Below are 16,568 nucleotides of genomic sequence, written 5' to 3'. Positions count from 1 at the left end.
TACCAACTGAAGGCATTCGAATTGGATTTTGCCATCACTCTGTACAAGAAATGAATGACAACAGTGACAGGAGAGTACAGTTGATGATGAAATAACATTATCAGGAGAAAACTGTGCCTTACCCTCAATGATTTCATCATTTGTGATTTTTTTCAGTAATTTGATGCATATGTATAACAATTTTTAAAAATTCACAGCCTTAAGTCCACTTCTGGTCATTCCCTTTAAATAAGAGCATCGACTATTCATGATTCTTGTTGATTAAATTGAGGTCACTAGTTGGTGACAACAAAAATAAAGAGGTTAAGAAAGTAAACCCCTGTTTCATTTTACACATTTTATCACATAGAGGGAAAGAAATATGAGTTGGGGTTTATGTACAGGAGGGTATAACATATAACAGACTACAGCCAAAACAACTGATCATATCATCATATGAATGATGGCTTATAGGTGTTGTGAGTTCAGATCAGTTGCCGACTTTGCAACCACATGGACTGTACCACGCCAGGTTTCCCTGTACATTACCAACACCTGGAGCTTGCTCAATCTCATGTCCATCATGTCGGTGATGCCATCCAACAATCTCATCCTCTCATGTCCCCTTCTCCTCCTCCTGCCTTCAATATTTCCCAGCATCAGAGTCTTTTCCAATGAGTCAGTTCTTCATACCAGGTAGCCAAAGTATTGGAGTTTCAGCTTCAGCATTGGTCCTTCGAATGAATATTCAGGATAGTCATTCAAGTCTCTCACCATTTCCATTGTTTCCCCATCTATTTGCCATCAAGTGATGGGACTGGATGCCATGATCTTCGTTTTTTGAATGCTGAGTTTTAAGCCAACTTTTTCACTCTCCTCTTTCACTTTCATGAAGAGGCTCTTTAGTTCCTCTTTGCTTTTTGCCATAAGGGTGGTATCACCTGCATATCTGAGGTTATTGATATTTCTCCCAGCAATCTTAGTTCTAGTTTGTGCTTCATCTACTCCAGCACTTCACATGATGTACTCTGCATATAAGTTAAATGAGTAGGATGACAATATACAGCCTTGACATAGTCCTTTCTTGATTTGGAAACAGTCTGTTGTTCCATGTCTGGATCTAACTGTTGCTTCTTGACCTGAATACAGGTTTCTCAGGAGGCAGGTAAGGTGGTCTGGGATTCTCATCTCTCTAAGAATTCTCTCTAAGAATTTTCCACATTTTGTTGTGATCCACACGGTCAATGGCTGGTGTAGTCAATAAAGCAGAAGTAAATGTTTTTCTGGAACTCTCTTGCTTTTTCGATGATCCAATGGATGTTGGCAATTTGACAAATAGGTGTTGTGAATGTGAATATAAATTACCAAATTTGTCCAAAGTTGTCTGAACATTGTTCTGAGACCAACACAAATTACTTGGCCCAGAGAAATATGCATCAGCAAGGATGGCTGATGATCCAGAAGATAATTCACTGGACTTAGATGAATAGAAACCCACGTGAAAATCAAAGAGTCCAAAAAATATATGCATCATTATATAGGAAACTACATCAACTATGTGAGCACATGAGATGTTATAGCAGGCTGAAAAATTTTCTTTGAAATGCCTGGTCTGGAGATCTAGGCTGTATACATAGATAAGTGAAACCAAGAGATTCTGGAAAGATGGAGGACAGTCAAGGCTGGGATATTCTGATGGAGACATAAATCATTTCAGCACAAGTGAACAAAAGAAAGAGCTAGAATAATAGGAGGTTGAGTTACTATAAATTTCCATCTTTAGATGATACTGTAATTTTCCAGGAAGATACTGTTGGAGATTCATTTGTTTGTATTTTAGTAGGAATATGATTATTTTCCCCTAAAATTCCCCATATCTGTTTTTTTGGGGGGTGGGGGGTAGTTTCTGATAACACAGAAATATCTTCAGGAAGAGTTACAAATACTGGAGCTCTATCTGTAAAGAAATATACTCAAAAGACCAATACATTTAAGAAGGGAGAGTGTATTTTCACATCAACTCATCATTCTTTTTTTAAGAAAAATACATAAAAAACTTAGGAAATTATTATTCCAGGAAGGATGGAATTTCCCTCTACAGGAAAATATACACGACTGAAAGATGTAATGCAATAAATAAATACATGATTATGAGAAAAAGAAGACTGCACATCTGCTTCCTGGTAGAATTATGATGAATACATTGGGAAATGTTTCTTTTGGTTTCTATTATTAAAGGTGACCGCATCAAGAAAGTATGATATTGTGTAAAAGTGTTATCTCTTTTTCTTTGTTCACACCCAGATGATGAGTGGGAAGTGGCAGCATTTTACATAAGCCTACCTCCCACAGACAAAGAACTATAAACAACATACCGGTAACTGCAAAGGATATCATTAACATGAATACTTTTGATAAGGACATTTATTTTGGATTAAAGTCTACACTATTGTTGGATGTTCTGACAGCATTTTGTAACAGAGTTTCATGTTTAAAAATGTGGAAAAAACCTGTAAGTTACATACTACTTAGCATTTTGGAGGGGCAAGATGTGCAGTTAGACACTAGTTGGAGGGGCAAGATGTGCAGTTAGACACTAGTCCTCAGAAAGCTTTGTCCTTTCTACCAATACAAGCTGGTCAGAACAAACTGTTCAGAGTAATGAACAGAAAATACTACTGAATAACTTTTAACAATGTTTAAGAGTGACCTATTTTTATTTTTTTTATTTAAAAATAGCTGAATTACTATTGAAAGCCTCTCTTTACCAATGAGTTACATACAGTATGTGCATGAGTGCAAGTTGCCTTCCAATTAGCCTATCCATGGTTTAGGTTTCTTGGATGGTGGGGTTATTCCAAAATTGAGAGGTAATAATGGAAGTCACAGTGTAAACTTGAATAAGGAAAAAGAAAGCAAATCAAAGACTTCCAGGTTGTCTGGAAGAACCTTCTTGAATGCCGTAAACCAAAGACAGCATCACAACAAACACTTCACAGACATTCATCCTGTCAAGAATCATTCCTTCTTCTAATGAAGGAGGAAACAGACAGAACAGGCTCCATCTTGAAAGCAGGACTCCATCTTGGGCCAGACTGTGGACTTTGAGCTATATGCCCAGTATCTATGGAAACGACATACCAACTGGAAAACCAGACCCCACCCCCGATGGAAGAGCCCCAGGGCTCGTACCTAGACTCTCCATTGCCTAAAAGAATACCCTAATTATCTGTGTAACTGAATAGAATCATAAATTCTATTATGCTTATTGGGGTATGACCACAGGCCTATTGATAATTGTCTACTGTTAACTACCTAGGCTTAAGGTATGCGAATCATGGATTTAAGGCATATGAATTGCAGGTTAACTTTGATTGTATCTTTCTTTTCCTTTGTTCAGACTAGTTTCAGAGAATTTGGGGAGGTGGGTTTGAGCACATATACTTAGGGTATATAAGGTTTTAACAAAAACTGGTCGGGGTCCTTGGCTAAGAGGAGATTCTGCCTTGGGCCCACTGGTGTAATAAATCATACTCCACTATCTGCATTGTCCCTCTGAATGAGTTTGTTTCTCAGAACGCGTGGCTACAACATTTGGTGCATGGGCCAGGAAACTCCTCACTTTGAGGAGACAAGTCCCATTTGGGACTACTCTGAGGCCTTGCGACACAAATCTTCTAGAAGGGGGAAAGCGCCTCGCCCTTCTGGAAAGATTCTGCTTCTCAATGCCTGGACCTTGCATGTTAGCAGGTGGTGGGCGGCAGCAGGGTAACTGAGGACTCAGATGAGGAGGAACCCACCTGGCAGGGTGGAAGAGGGGGCCTGATCAGCCCCCTGGGAGGGACTAGAAGGGACACAGACCCACAGGAACCTGGAATAGACAGGTGGCAGCGATTGCTTGGTACACAGGTCGACGAGCGTGTTAGGGCTTAGAAAGGAAATTTGTGAAGGTCATTTAGGAGGTGGTGTCCATGCCATCTTGGGGAAAATTATTACCAAGCGATCACCAGGGGATTTTTAGGATAGGCAGGTAGCAGTGATTGCTTGGTACACAGGTTGAAGAGCATGTTAGGGCTTAGGAAGGAAATTTGTGAAGGTCATTTAGGAGGTGGTGTCTACACCGTCTTGAGGAAAATTATTACCAAGCAATCACCAGGGGATTTTTAGGAGAAGAAACTTGGTCCTTGTGTGCTCGTTTTCTACCCTCCCCCAGGAGGTGTCCCATCTGCAGTGAAATTCTTGTCCCCCTCGGAATTGTCAGGCTAGAAGGAGCAGAATACATAAGTGAGTATGAATAGGCTTTTCCGGAGATGGCCTAGAACGTGGGATATTTAACCCATCTGTGTTTTCATCTGCACATGATCAAGTCCACCAAGGCAGAACAGACTCTAAAAGCTAAGGGAGAAACAGTCTTGGACCATGTGGTGCTCTGGTTTGGCTGTGCTGACCGGCAGGTGAAGACACACTGATCCCCCTTCTCCCTCTGGGATCTGGCAGGTAAGGCTCTTCTCATCCCATTTAAGAAGGAGGCGGAATGGCAATTTAAGTGTTTCATTGAGTGGAAATATCAAAAGTACATAGGGTACTGAGAACTTCATAGACAGAATGAAAAGGAAAAGTAGAAGAAGGTCCAAGAAGGTAAGCAAGATGGAGGGGGGAGGAGTGAATCTAAGGCAACTGTATTGGAGTGCATGATTAAAAATTCAAAGAAGGGATTTGGAGGAGACTGTGGGGTGAAGATAACGCGTAACCGCCTCCACATACTCTGTGAGGTCAAATGGCCCCCTATGGGAGTAGGATGGCCACCAGGGAGCAACATGAACTTAAAAATAGTAGAATCATTGAAACCTGTAAAATATCATGTATGAAACGAGTCGCCAGTCCAGGTTCGAAGCACGATACTGGATGCTTGGGGCTGGTGCACTGGGACGACCCAGAGGGATGGTATGGGGAGGGAGGAGGGAGGAGGGTTCAGGATGGGGAACACATGTATACCTGTGGCGGATTCATTCTGATATTTGGCAAAACTAATACAGCTATGTAAAGTTTAAAAATAAAATAAAATAAAAAAAAAATAGTAGAATCAGTCTATACAGTAGTCACAGGAGAGCCAGGACACCCAGATCAAAATCCACATATGATTCATGGCTAGGGTTAGCTCAAGACCCTCCTACTTGGATAAGGTTCTGTATTCCAGAAGGGAAAGAGAAAAATATTAATGGCACAAAAATTGACTAATGATAAAAAAGGAAATTCTACAGGATTTGGATGGGGATGACCTGACCCCTACCCCATACTAGATAATGACACGCCTGCCTCCCAGAGCTCCACCAGGACCAGAGGCCACCTTACTGCCCAATCCAGGGCCAGGTGAAGTTCCTGCAGCAGCCTCTGCTCTTCCACCAGCTCTGCCAGAGATTGTAGAGCTGCCATTTTGGCAGGCTCCAATCCCAGCGATGGAGACCTCTGGTCAATGCCCCAGAATTCCATCTCAGTCAGACCTCCTAGATTGTATCCACCTCTCTCAGTGAGTACTGATGGGAAGGGGGAAGAAAACACAGCAATTGAACAGAGGCTTTGCTCCAGGGAAAGGGGGAAAGAACCCCACTACATATGCCCCTCAGAGAGCTACAATAGCCTCTGGTTCAGGACGCATGGGGCACTACCATCAGCCCCCTGTAGCCTAGTATTACCAGCCATTTTCCTCTACGGTATATTAAACTGGCAGAGACACTCTCCACCATACTTGGGGTAGCCACAAGCCATGATTAGGCTAATGGAGACTATTTTTTGAACCCACCACCCTACATAGGGTGACATAATCCAACTACTAGTCTCCCTTTTCAGCACTGAGGAAAGACACAGGATCCTAACTGAGGCCAAAAAAATGGTTAAGAGAAATGGCACCTGAGGGTACTGCAAACCTGCAATGGTGGGTAGAACTAGCCACCCCTGATGAGAGGCCCAATTGGGACTGTAACACAGAGGAAGGGAGGGGCTACCTGGAGAGATATTGGGTGGCTATTTTACAAGGCCTCAAGAGGGGGGCCCAAAAAGCTATGATTATTGCAAAACCCTCCAAAGTGATTCAAAGGGAAAGCTAATCACCCTCTGAGTTCTGCAAAAGACTGTGCGAGGCCTATAGACTTTATACGCCAATAGACCCAGCCAGAGGCTGCTGGGTCTCAGATGGTGATAAATGCAGGCTTTGTGTCTCAAGCCTACCCCGAAAATGCCAGATGGGGGGGACACCAAGTGACTCATGAATTTTTATACATCCTTGAATGCCCAGTACCTTTGTTGGGAAGCAACTTGCTAAATTGGAGGCACAAGTGACCTTTCCCCCCAACGAAAGACTCACTCTTCGAGTGGGATCAACCACCTATTTACTGTTCTTCTCGGTAATCCCTCAAGATGAATGGAGGTTGCAGGATCTCCCAGAAGGGAAATCAGACGAGAGAGAGAGTTAGCCAAACAGTCAAGAGAGAGTTAACCCAACAATTCCCTGAGGTCTGGGAGGAAGACAACCCCCTCCCCGCCAAGGCTTGCAAAACAAGTCCCACTGGTAATAGAACTCAAACCCAGTACAATTATATCAGCACACGCCTTGGGCCTGCCAGACCTATATAAGCTGCTTACTCTTTATCTGACTGAAAAGGACAAGGTGCCTATAGGACTGTTGTCCCAGACTGTGGGGACATGGGACAGAGCCATGGCTTATCTCCTGAAACGGCTGGGCATTGTTGCCACTGGGTGGCTGGGATGCTTACAGGCAGTTGCTGCAGTTACCTTACTGGTCTGGGAGGCAACCAAGCTGACTTTGGGCCAAGATTTGATCATAAAAGTCCCACATGAGGTCAACACTCTCTTACGAGGGGACCCCCATAAATTGCTGTCAACATCTCGGATTACTCAATACCAGGGACAGTTATGTGAGAACCCCTATGTTACTACTGAGCCTTGTCAGGCCCTGAATCCGGCCACTCTCCTTCCTGTGAGAGGAGGTGGGCCCTCACATGATTGCAAGGAATTATGCCAGCAGACCTGACTCCAGAGACCAGCCAATTCTGGACCCAGATATGGTCCTGTACACCAATGGCACCAGCCTGGTGAAATAAGGACAACAACTGTCAGGATATGCAGTAGTCATGGAAGAAACCATTGTAGAGGCTAGCTCTTTGCCATCACACTGGTCCACTCAATGGGCCAAACTATATGCTCTAATCCAGGCCCTCCAGCTGTCAAAAGGTAAGAAGACAAAACATTTACACAGACTCCAGGTATGCTTTTGCCACAACTACAGGGCTCTGTATAAGGAGAGAGGCCTTTTGACAGCTAGTGAAAAAGATAGTAAAAATAAGGAAGAAATTAAGACCCTATTAGATGTTGCCTGGAAACCAGAAAGGGTTGCAGTCATACACTGCTGAGGATATCAAAAAGAGGATACCCCCTGGGCTTGGGGAAACAGATTGGCAGGTAAGACCGCTAAAAAGGCAGCCGAGGGCTTGGGGGTGACCAGTGAAGCCCTTATTAAAGCTCTCATATTGGTGGAGCTGCCTGAGCTAATGCTGGACTCTCCAAAATACACTGAACCCCGAAACCAACTAGTCAAAGCAGAAGGGGCCATCAAGACTGAAAAGGGATGGTGGGAATTAATAAGTGGCAAATTATTGGTACTGGAGGAGCTGGCACCCACTCTGATAAGCCAAACACAAGTGACCTTCCTAGGCCATGATAAACTGGAAGAGCTAATTTGAAAATATTTCTTGGTTCCCCACCTCTCTTCCCTATGCAGGACAGAATCTCAGAACTGCACAGCCTGCTCACAGGTCAAAGCTGCCTCTCAGCACAGACAGAAATCTCTGGGGATTCAGCTAAAAGGCACGCTGCCCATTGAACACCTGGAAGTGGACTTCAACAGAATGAAATCTCACCGACATCACCACTACCTGCTGGTCATGGTATGTATGTTCTCAGGATGGGTAGAAGCTTTTCCTACCCGGCCTGAAAGAGGATCAGAAGTAGCCCGGTGCCTGCTTAAGGAGATAGTTCCCAGATTTGGATTTCCTACCAGCACTGGATCAGACAATGGTCCGGCTTTCATAGCTGATTCAGTATAAGTAAGCAAAACTTTAAACATCAAGTGGAAATTACTTACAGTATATAGGCACCAGAGTTCTGGGATGGTGGCAGGAACCAACCAGACACTTAAAGAGACACTCTCCAACTGGATCATAGAGACTGACTGCTCCTGGGTGGACTTGTTTCCGACGGCTCTGCTCAGACTCAGGATGACCCCATGGTACCATGGCTCTTCTTCGTACAAAATTGTGAATGGGAGGCCCCCCTCCCATAATAAAACAGGTGTCAACCAATTTGCCTCAGGTAAGGGGAGATGAGATTTCACAGCAGATGGAACAACTGGGTAAGGTAATAAATCAGGTAACTAAGTTTGTACAAGAAAGGGTGCCACTCCCCCTTGGAGAACAGATTCACGAATTTGTGCCTGGGGATCAGGTGTGGTCAAGGACTGGAAACATTACTCCTTGGCTCTACATTGGAAGGGTCCATATACTGTTGTTCTTACCAGCTCTATGGCAGTTAAAGTTGCAGGTGTCACTCCCTGGATCCACCACATGAAGGTGAAGAGAGCATACCACGCAGACCCAGAAAACACTTAGTGGACTGTGCAGAGGGACCCCACTAACCCTCGAGAGACTAAGATCATCCTTAAGAAGGAAAAGAAGATCCTGGACGAGCCCCTTCAGGATGAAGCTGCGTAATCAACTCCTGCTGCTTGGCCTCATCAACATGATTTTGAATTTAACTTCTGTTTCACCTCAGGACAATGTTTTCATCTCATGGGCACATTCCTACGCGGGCTTCCACAACACCTCTAACTGCTGGGTATGTGGGGCTATGCCTCTGTCTGTGATGGATGGACTTCCTTGGTGGGTGTCACTGTTCTGCCAAGATTTTAAACCACTCTGCTCTTTTCTGGGATGACAAAAAGAGACTTTCCTTTCTCTTGTCAATCATAATCTCTCCCTGCTCTCTTGGTAAGCCAGACCTAGAGTCAACAGACTTGAGTCATGGGGTTATGTTTGATGTAAACACCAGTTTCATAGAAATAACAAAAGCCTAACCTACAACAAGCCCTGGTAAATCTACCTTATTTACATGCTAGGTGGACAAGGTCTGTGTTTCAATGGTATGAGTATATTTACAGGCACAACAGATACTATGATTAAAATAGAATCCTTGAAAAATTACACAAAACAGGCCTTCCTAGAAGTGCTAAAGCCATCCAAGCCTTAAATGAAGAACAAATCCAAGTGAAAAAAGTGGTAATTCAAAATAGAATGGCTTTGTACATGCTCACAGCTGCTCAAGAAGGAAACTTGCTATAATTAAGGTTGGATGTTGTGTATATATTCCTGATTTATCTGGCAATGTATCAGCTACTTTAGATGACATGAAAAATCAGGTAAAAGCAATGTCAAATGAAAACATTCCTTTCTGGACTTCGGTCCTATCTTGGGTGAAGGATGATTGGTGGAAAACTATATTTACCATTGTTACAGTTGCCTTGATAGTTCTGCTTTGTGGACCCTGAATTTTACAATGTTTTATGAACTTTGTAACCCAAAGGACTGCGTTCTCCCAAATTGGCGGTCAGAGAGCCAGGGTGCAATATATCCCTATGAGTGGTGCTCATACTATGAGTTAAGAGCATCAAGAGTGGGGAATGAAGGAGGAAGCAGACAGAACAGGCTTCATCTTGAAAGCAGAGCCCCATCTTGGGCTTTACCTGGTGACCTCCCCATAGATGGCTCCCCAGTGCCCTTTATCTTTCTTCTGTCATTAGTTGAAGAAAGTATTTAAGGTGTGACCTTGGCCTGTTCTGTTGAGTTACCTCAATTTTCCTAGATATCGTCCACGTATACAGGAGGTATGCATGTTATTAAACTTGTTTTTCTCCTGTTAGTCTTTTTATTTTATATATATATATATATATATGCATGTATGTCTATCATGCAACATGTTACTCCTTTAGTATGTTATATATATATACTATATGTGGTTATAGTGTGTGTGTATATATATATATATATATATATATCATTATATTTCCTGTGGTCATGAATGGATGTGAGAGTTGGACTGTGAAGAAGGCTGAGCGCCGAAGAATTGATGCTTTTGAACTGTGGTGTTGGAGAAGACTCTTGAGAGTCCCTTGGACTGCAAGGAGATCCAACCAGTCCATTCTGAAGGAGATCAGCCCTGGGATTTCTTTGGAAGGAATGATGCTAAAGCTGAAACTCCAGTACTTTGGCCACCTCATGCGAAGAGTTGACTCACTGGAAAAGACTCTGATGCTGGGAGGGATTGGGGGCAGGAAGAGAAGGGGATGACAGAGGATGAGATGGCTGGATGGCATCACCGACACGATGGACATGAGTCTGAGTGAACTCCGGGAGTTGGTGATGGACAGGGAGGCCTGGCGTGCTGCGATTCATGGGGTTGCAAAGAGTCGGACACGACTGAGCGACTGATCTGATCTGATCTGATAGTCTATATAGGATACAATTTTATGTGTATATGTGTGTGTGTGTGTGTGTGTGTGTGTGTGTGTGTATATATATATATATATATTATATGATTAACATGTTAGAAGATAAGACATAAAGTGACAATAAAGTTTTGGAGTTATTAAATATATTTTTTAAAACATGATAAGAAAGAATCAGACCACTGAGGCAGAAGATGCATATCCTACTTTCTTGCATAAAGTAGTTTTTATGACAATAAATAACATGAAAGCACATGCTAACTCAAACTTTCCTTTTGTAACATCCTCCCTTGAAATTGATAAAGGCAGGAATTTATCTTGATCACCATGTTTTCATCATGATGATAATAAGTAAGTATTAGTGTTGTAGCCACACATTCTGGGAAACAAACTCACTCAGAAGGACAATGCAGACAGTGGAGTGCAGTTTATTTGGTTAGGTTCTTGGCTGAGATGGTCCCCTTCCCCTGTAATAAAAAGACCAACAGGAGAAAAACAAGTTTAAGAACAGGCACACTTCCTGTATACATGGAAGATATCCAGGAAAATTGAGGTAACACAACAGAACAGGCCAAGGTCACACCTTAAATACTTTCTTCAACTAATGACAGAAGAAAAATAAAGGGCACTGGGGAGCCATCTATGGGGAGGTCACCAGGTAAAGCACAGTAAACAAAGGTATTGTTACATAGATTTAAGTCGGGGCCTTCTGCAGCAAGGAGTTTGAGATTCAGTCATAAGATGGTCCAGTTCAGTTCATTCACTCTTCATGACGCCGTGAAACGCAGCACGCCAGTCCTCCCTGTCCATCACCAAATCCCGGAGTTCACCCAAACCCATGCTCATTGAGTTGGTGATGCCATCCAACCATCCTCTGTAGTCCCCTTCTCCTCCTGCCCTCAATCTTTCCCAGCGTCAGGGTCTTTTCAAATGAGTCAGCTCTTCGCATCAGGTAGCCAAAGTATTGGAGTTTCAGCTTCAACATCAGTCCTACCAATGAACACCCGGGACTGATCTCATTTAGAATGGACTGGTTGGATCTCCTTGCAGTCCAAGGGACTCTCAAGAGTCTTCTCCAACACCACAGTTCAAAAGCATCAATACTTCAGTGCTCAGCTTTCTTTATAGTCCAACTCTCACATCCATACATGACCACTGGAAAAACCATAGCCTTGACTAGATGGACCTTTGTGGACAAAGTAATGTCTCTGCTTTTGAATATGCTATCTAGGTTGGTCATAACTTCCCTTCCAAGGAGTAAGCATCTTTTAATTTCAAGGCTGCAATCACCATCTGCAGTGATTTTGAAGCCCAGAAAAACAAAGGCAGCCACTGTTTCCACTGTTTCCCCATCTATTTGCCATGAAATGATGGGACCAGATGCCATAATCTTAGTTTTCTGAATGTTGAGCTTTAAGCCAACTTTTTCACTCTCCTCTTTCACTTTCATCAAGAGGCTCTTTAGTTCTTCTTCACTTTCTGCCATAAGGGTTGTGTCATCTGCATATCTAAGGTTATTGCTATTTCTCCTGGTAATCTTGATTCCAACTTGTGCTTCCTCCAGCCCCAGCGTTTCTCATGAGGCACTCTGCATATAAGTTAAATAAGCAGGGTGACAATATACAGCCTTGACGAACTCCTTTTCCTATTTGGAACCAGTCTGTTGTTCCATGTCCAGTCCTAACTGTTGCTTCCTGACCTGCATACAGGTTTCTCAAGAAGCAGAACAGGTGGTCTGGTATTCCCATCTCTTTCAGAATTTTCGACAGTTTATTGTGATCCACACAGTCAAAGGCTTTGGCATAGTCAATAAAGCAGAAATAGATGTTTTTCTGGAACTCTCTTGCTTTTTCCATGATCTAGGGGATGTTGGCAATTTGATCTCTGGTTCCTCTGCCTTTTCTAAAACCAGCTTGAACATCTGGAAGTTCACAGTTCACGTATTGCTGAAGCCTGGCTTGGAGAATTTTGAGAATTACTTTATTAAAGTGTGAAATGAGTGCAATTGTGCAGTAGTTTGAGCATTCTTTGGCATTGCCTTTCTTTGGGACTGGAATGAAAACTGACCTTTTCCAGTCCTGTGGCCACTGCTGAGTTTTCCAAATTTGCTGGCATATTGAGTGCAGCACTTTCATAGCATCATCTTTTACAGAGTAGTAAAAACCCTTACAAATGGAGATTTCCTTAATAAATATTAATTGCTTTTACAAAAGGGTAGCTTCTACAAGATTTTCAAAGCTTCTCCTACAGCTGTTGTCTCTCCAAAAACTAGTGAGATAACCCTTATGCTAAAAAGGCATTTTGGGAGGATAACACATTTTCTCTCCTTCAGACATATGCATATATATGTATATATGAGTGTGTATTCATAGATCTCTAAATTAAAAATTCTATAGTAGTAATATAAGGTACACATTTGTAAATGTACCCTTTTTTAATAATTAAACTAGAAAGAGATCAGGTCAAGAGCAGCTGTATAGCATCGATGATCATAACCAGAGCAGAGTTTTTGATTATCAGATAAGAAAAATAATGTATTATTTCAGAAATGGTCATCATTATGTTACTAGCAGCCATCACTTTGCCTGGGTATAAGTGTCAACAGTTCTCACAGCATGCATTAAATTTTTCTAAATCATCTGTCGCATTAGTGAAAAGTAGCATGTCTGCCGTTTTAGGAGGGACAAGACTTCAGTTATAATCTCAGCTTTGTGATGACTCAATTGTGTGCCTATGAACACACTACAACTAGTGTCTTATTTACATGGATCATGAATTACTCAAGCCTGGGGCCATTTCTCTCCAAACATTCAGCTCCAATCTGTGAATATAGAAGCTGTTCTTTCATGTTTAAGGAAGGAAGAGAGAGAGGGAGGGAAGGAAGAACTCACATTACTTCATCCTCAGTCCTCTCTGTAAAATTAAGAAGATGGACTAGACATTCAATTAGGTTGTTTTTTTTAATTCTGAAATGTCATGAGTCTATGAAACAAAAATTGTTTTATTATTTATATTTTTTTAATAATAGGAATTTCAAAATAGGTATCTGAATACTGATGATTTATCAGGCTTACACTCTATTTCCTAGGTTGGAATTCAAACAAACAAAACAAAAGTCCTCAGGTACTAGTTCCCTTAAATAAGTTTTAATAAAATATACCCATGTTAGAGAAATGCCAAAATACTATATCGGATAAACACAAATTCAATATATTTACTTAGAATGTAAAACTGAACTTTAGGAGCACTATTTCTTAAACTAATAGGTTGTATGCTACTTTCATATAGTAGTTTTTGTCCTTAACATTCTTTTGAATGCAGGTAATCTAAAGTCAAAATAAACTGATAGTAAGAATGCAAAATAGAGGACCTAGACCATTTCCATAGGTTATTATCTTAATGGTACAGAAGGTTCATCTGTCATTTAAACATTTTTTAAATTAGACAACAACTGCTATCTGTGAGAATTATTTTAGATGTTTTTGATTGAGAGAAGGATAATCGTTCTATGATCCCCAGATTTAACTAAAACTAAAAAAGAATAACCAAAGAATCTAATTAATTATTTATTTAAACAAAATAACAGTTTGCCAATGCTGACTCAGGATCTTATTTTCAACTCTCACAGCTCTTCTTAATTTTATTTTTTCACTTGTAATTACAAATCCACAAAGACTGATTGCTATGCTAGATGTCAAGGAGAATGAACCAGATATGGTTATACATCTTCACCCTAGGAGCTGGTGATTTGCCAGAGGTATAAAATGAATTTTAAATTAAAATAATTTATTATAAAATACAAATATGTGTGATGGGGAAAATAAGTTACTGAACTTATTTATGTTTTTTAAATTGTTAATTGGAGGAAGAATGTGAGTTTGCATTAGTTTTTGAAATATAGCAAAGTATCAAGACAATTAAAAAAAAAAGATAAAAGGATGAACAGCATGAGAAATACTGGATGCTAAATGTTAAACATACATGAAAAAAAAATAAGAAAGCACTTTTATTTTACAAACTAAATATTTAGCTGAGATTTTCATTGGTTTTTCTTTCCAGTTCTGTGATATCTGCTTGAAAGTTGCTCTCTACACAGTCTCTCCATCCTCTATATCTAAGGATTAATTTCTTAACCTGAAATACTTAAAACTTCCTTTAGCAGGAAAAAAATTCATGAGATATTTTATATCCTGCTGGGATCAAGTCTGACCTCAGACGTTATATGTGGTAAGATGTTACTTGTTGCATAGATGTTAACACATCTATGTTCTGAGAGGAATATAAAATAGTTCTGAGTCAGGCTGAGAGCAAAGTTCACATTATAATAATAATTTTTTGACTATATAACAGGGAAAAATCATGAAATACACAAATAACAAAGAGTAAAAGTCTGATATGATAGCCCTGTATTTCTCTAGCACCCTTATTTCTATTCTCAACACCATTGTGTTAGTCCAGCCCTTATTTTATCTACAAAGCGTCTCTTAGTTGGTCTCCCTGTAAATTATTCCTAGGCTCATCTTCCTAAAATACTAATTCTTGGGTTATTTCATGGTTCAAAAACTTTCAGTGGCTCCCATTGCCTCCAGTATAAAAACCCAAAGTCTGTACCCTGACATTTCAAAGCTTTTTTAACCAAATATGCTTAATGTATATTAGTGAGAAGAAATAAAACTATCAGTGTTGATTTATTAAATAGCCATGGTGTCAGGCTCTAGGAGAAATTTACTTATATTTTCTCAATTAATACTCACATGTGTTTTGTATACAGAGCTGTCATTTACCCCACTTCAATATATGAGTAAAACAAGACTGATAGACTTAAATAACAAGTGTTCCCAGATAGTAAATTGTGACTCCAAACTGTGCTGCCTTTCCACCAAAAGATCATTTGTGTGTACAAAAATCACAACTACATTGGAAGAAAGTACATGATGAGATCATAGTAAGAATTTAACCTGCTTATTAAATGGATGATTAATTGCCTTAGACTAGAGTCTACTGGAAAAAGCACTGGCAGAGGGATCAATACCATGAGAGAGGTCACGGTTAATAATTTATGTCTTTCTCATCTAAATAATAACAGAAATGAGGAGAGTGAATGGATCAGGGAGAAAAGTCTGTAGACAGAAAAAAACAGAACTGTGGGCAAAAGGCAGTAAGTGGGAGGAAGAGAAAGGGGAGCCAGTGAAAGAGCAAGAGGAGAGAGCCATCAGGCACAACCCAGGAATTACAGGGCCCCCAAAGAAGACCATACATGAGAACCCCTAGATTGTTCCACCTTCTCTGTCTTCAGTCCTGAACTACAGACCTGGAATAGGTGTTACTTTGGCCCTGGTCACACTTTTTTAATGACCCTGAAACTACCCAGAAAACCACTATTAGCCTGGCTAGTCCTCATAAACACCTAAAAGGAATCATTTGAAAATGGAACTCCCTTGCCCCAGCAAAATACTTAGAAAATGAATGTAAATTATCTCCCTTACTTAAAATTTCATCAAGAAACAAGCCAGGAGATTTATAAATATTTACTCACTAAAGTAATAAAGCCAACAGAAGTAAGAGTGAATTTATAAAACCAGAACAAACAAACTAAATTGACACTGGGTTCTAGTTTTTAAAATTGTTTCCTTCTTTTAATTTGCTCTAATAAAATTATCCTTAAGATTCATGGGATAGAAAATGCCACACACTGAAGATATATATATATATATATATATATATATATATATATATATTAATATATATTTGAAACATTTTACATTGATTTACATCTATCTATTTGCAACTATAGGAAATCACTTTACATTCCTGGGATTAGCACTGTGAGAGGCTTTTTAATTATTTAGAAAATATTTAGAAATTATTTCAAGTAAATCTTATTTATCCTATCTCTGAAGCATTTCATTTTCTGTGAAGTAGAAATAGGGTCTTACATATAGTTATTAATATGATATATAAGGTTCATAATTAAAGTAGTAGAAAATAATTTATTAATTATATAAAATATATTGAT

The 16,568-nt window shown here is 40.4% G+C and overlaps 1 protein-coding gene across 3 annotated transcripts in view; it reads right to left on the bottom strand.

Annotated features, from left to right (window-relative positions):
• SEMA3D (semaphorin 3D) overlaps positions 1-16,568 on the bottom strand; it is a 224,489-nt gene that overhangs the window by 194,205 nt on the left and 13,716 nt on the right. Inside the window, exon 1 of one of the 3 annotated variants that reach the window (XM_055590095.1) lies at positions 10,949-11,021. The exons of the other annotated variants lie outside the window; for them this stretch is intronic. The gene's annotated coding sequence lies outside the window, so the exon portion shown is untranslated. Of the gene's footprint in view, positions 1-10,948; positions 11,022-16,568 lie in introns of those variants that run through there. 3 annotated transcript variants of the gene reach the window in all.

The sequence above is a fragment of the Bubalus kerabau genome, chromosome 8 (assembly GCF_029407905.1).
Source record: "Bubalus kerabau isolate K-KA32 ecotype Philippines breed swamp buffalo chromosome 8, PCC_UOA_SB_1v2, whole genome shotgun sequence".
In the NCBI taxonomy this organism is placed as follows: Eukaryota; Metazoa; Chordata; class Mammalia; order Artiodactyla; family Bovidae; genus Bubalus; species Bubalus kerabau.
This window is presented reverse-complemented; position numbering and strand designations above follow the sequence as displayed.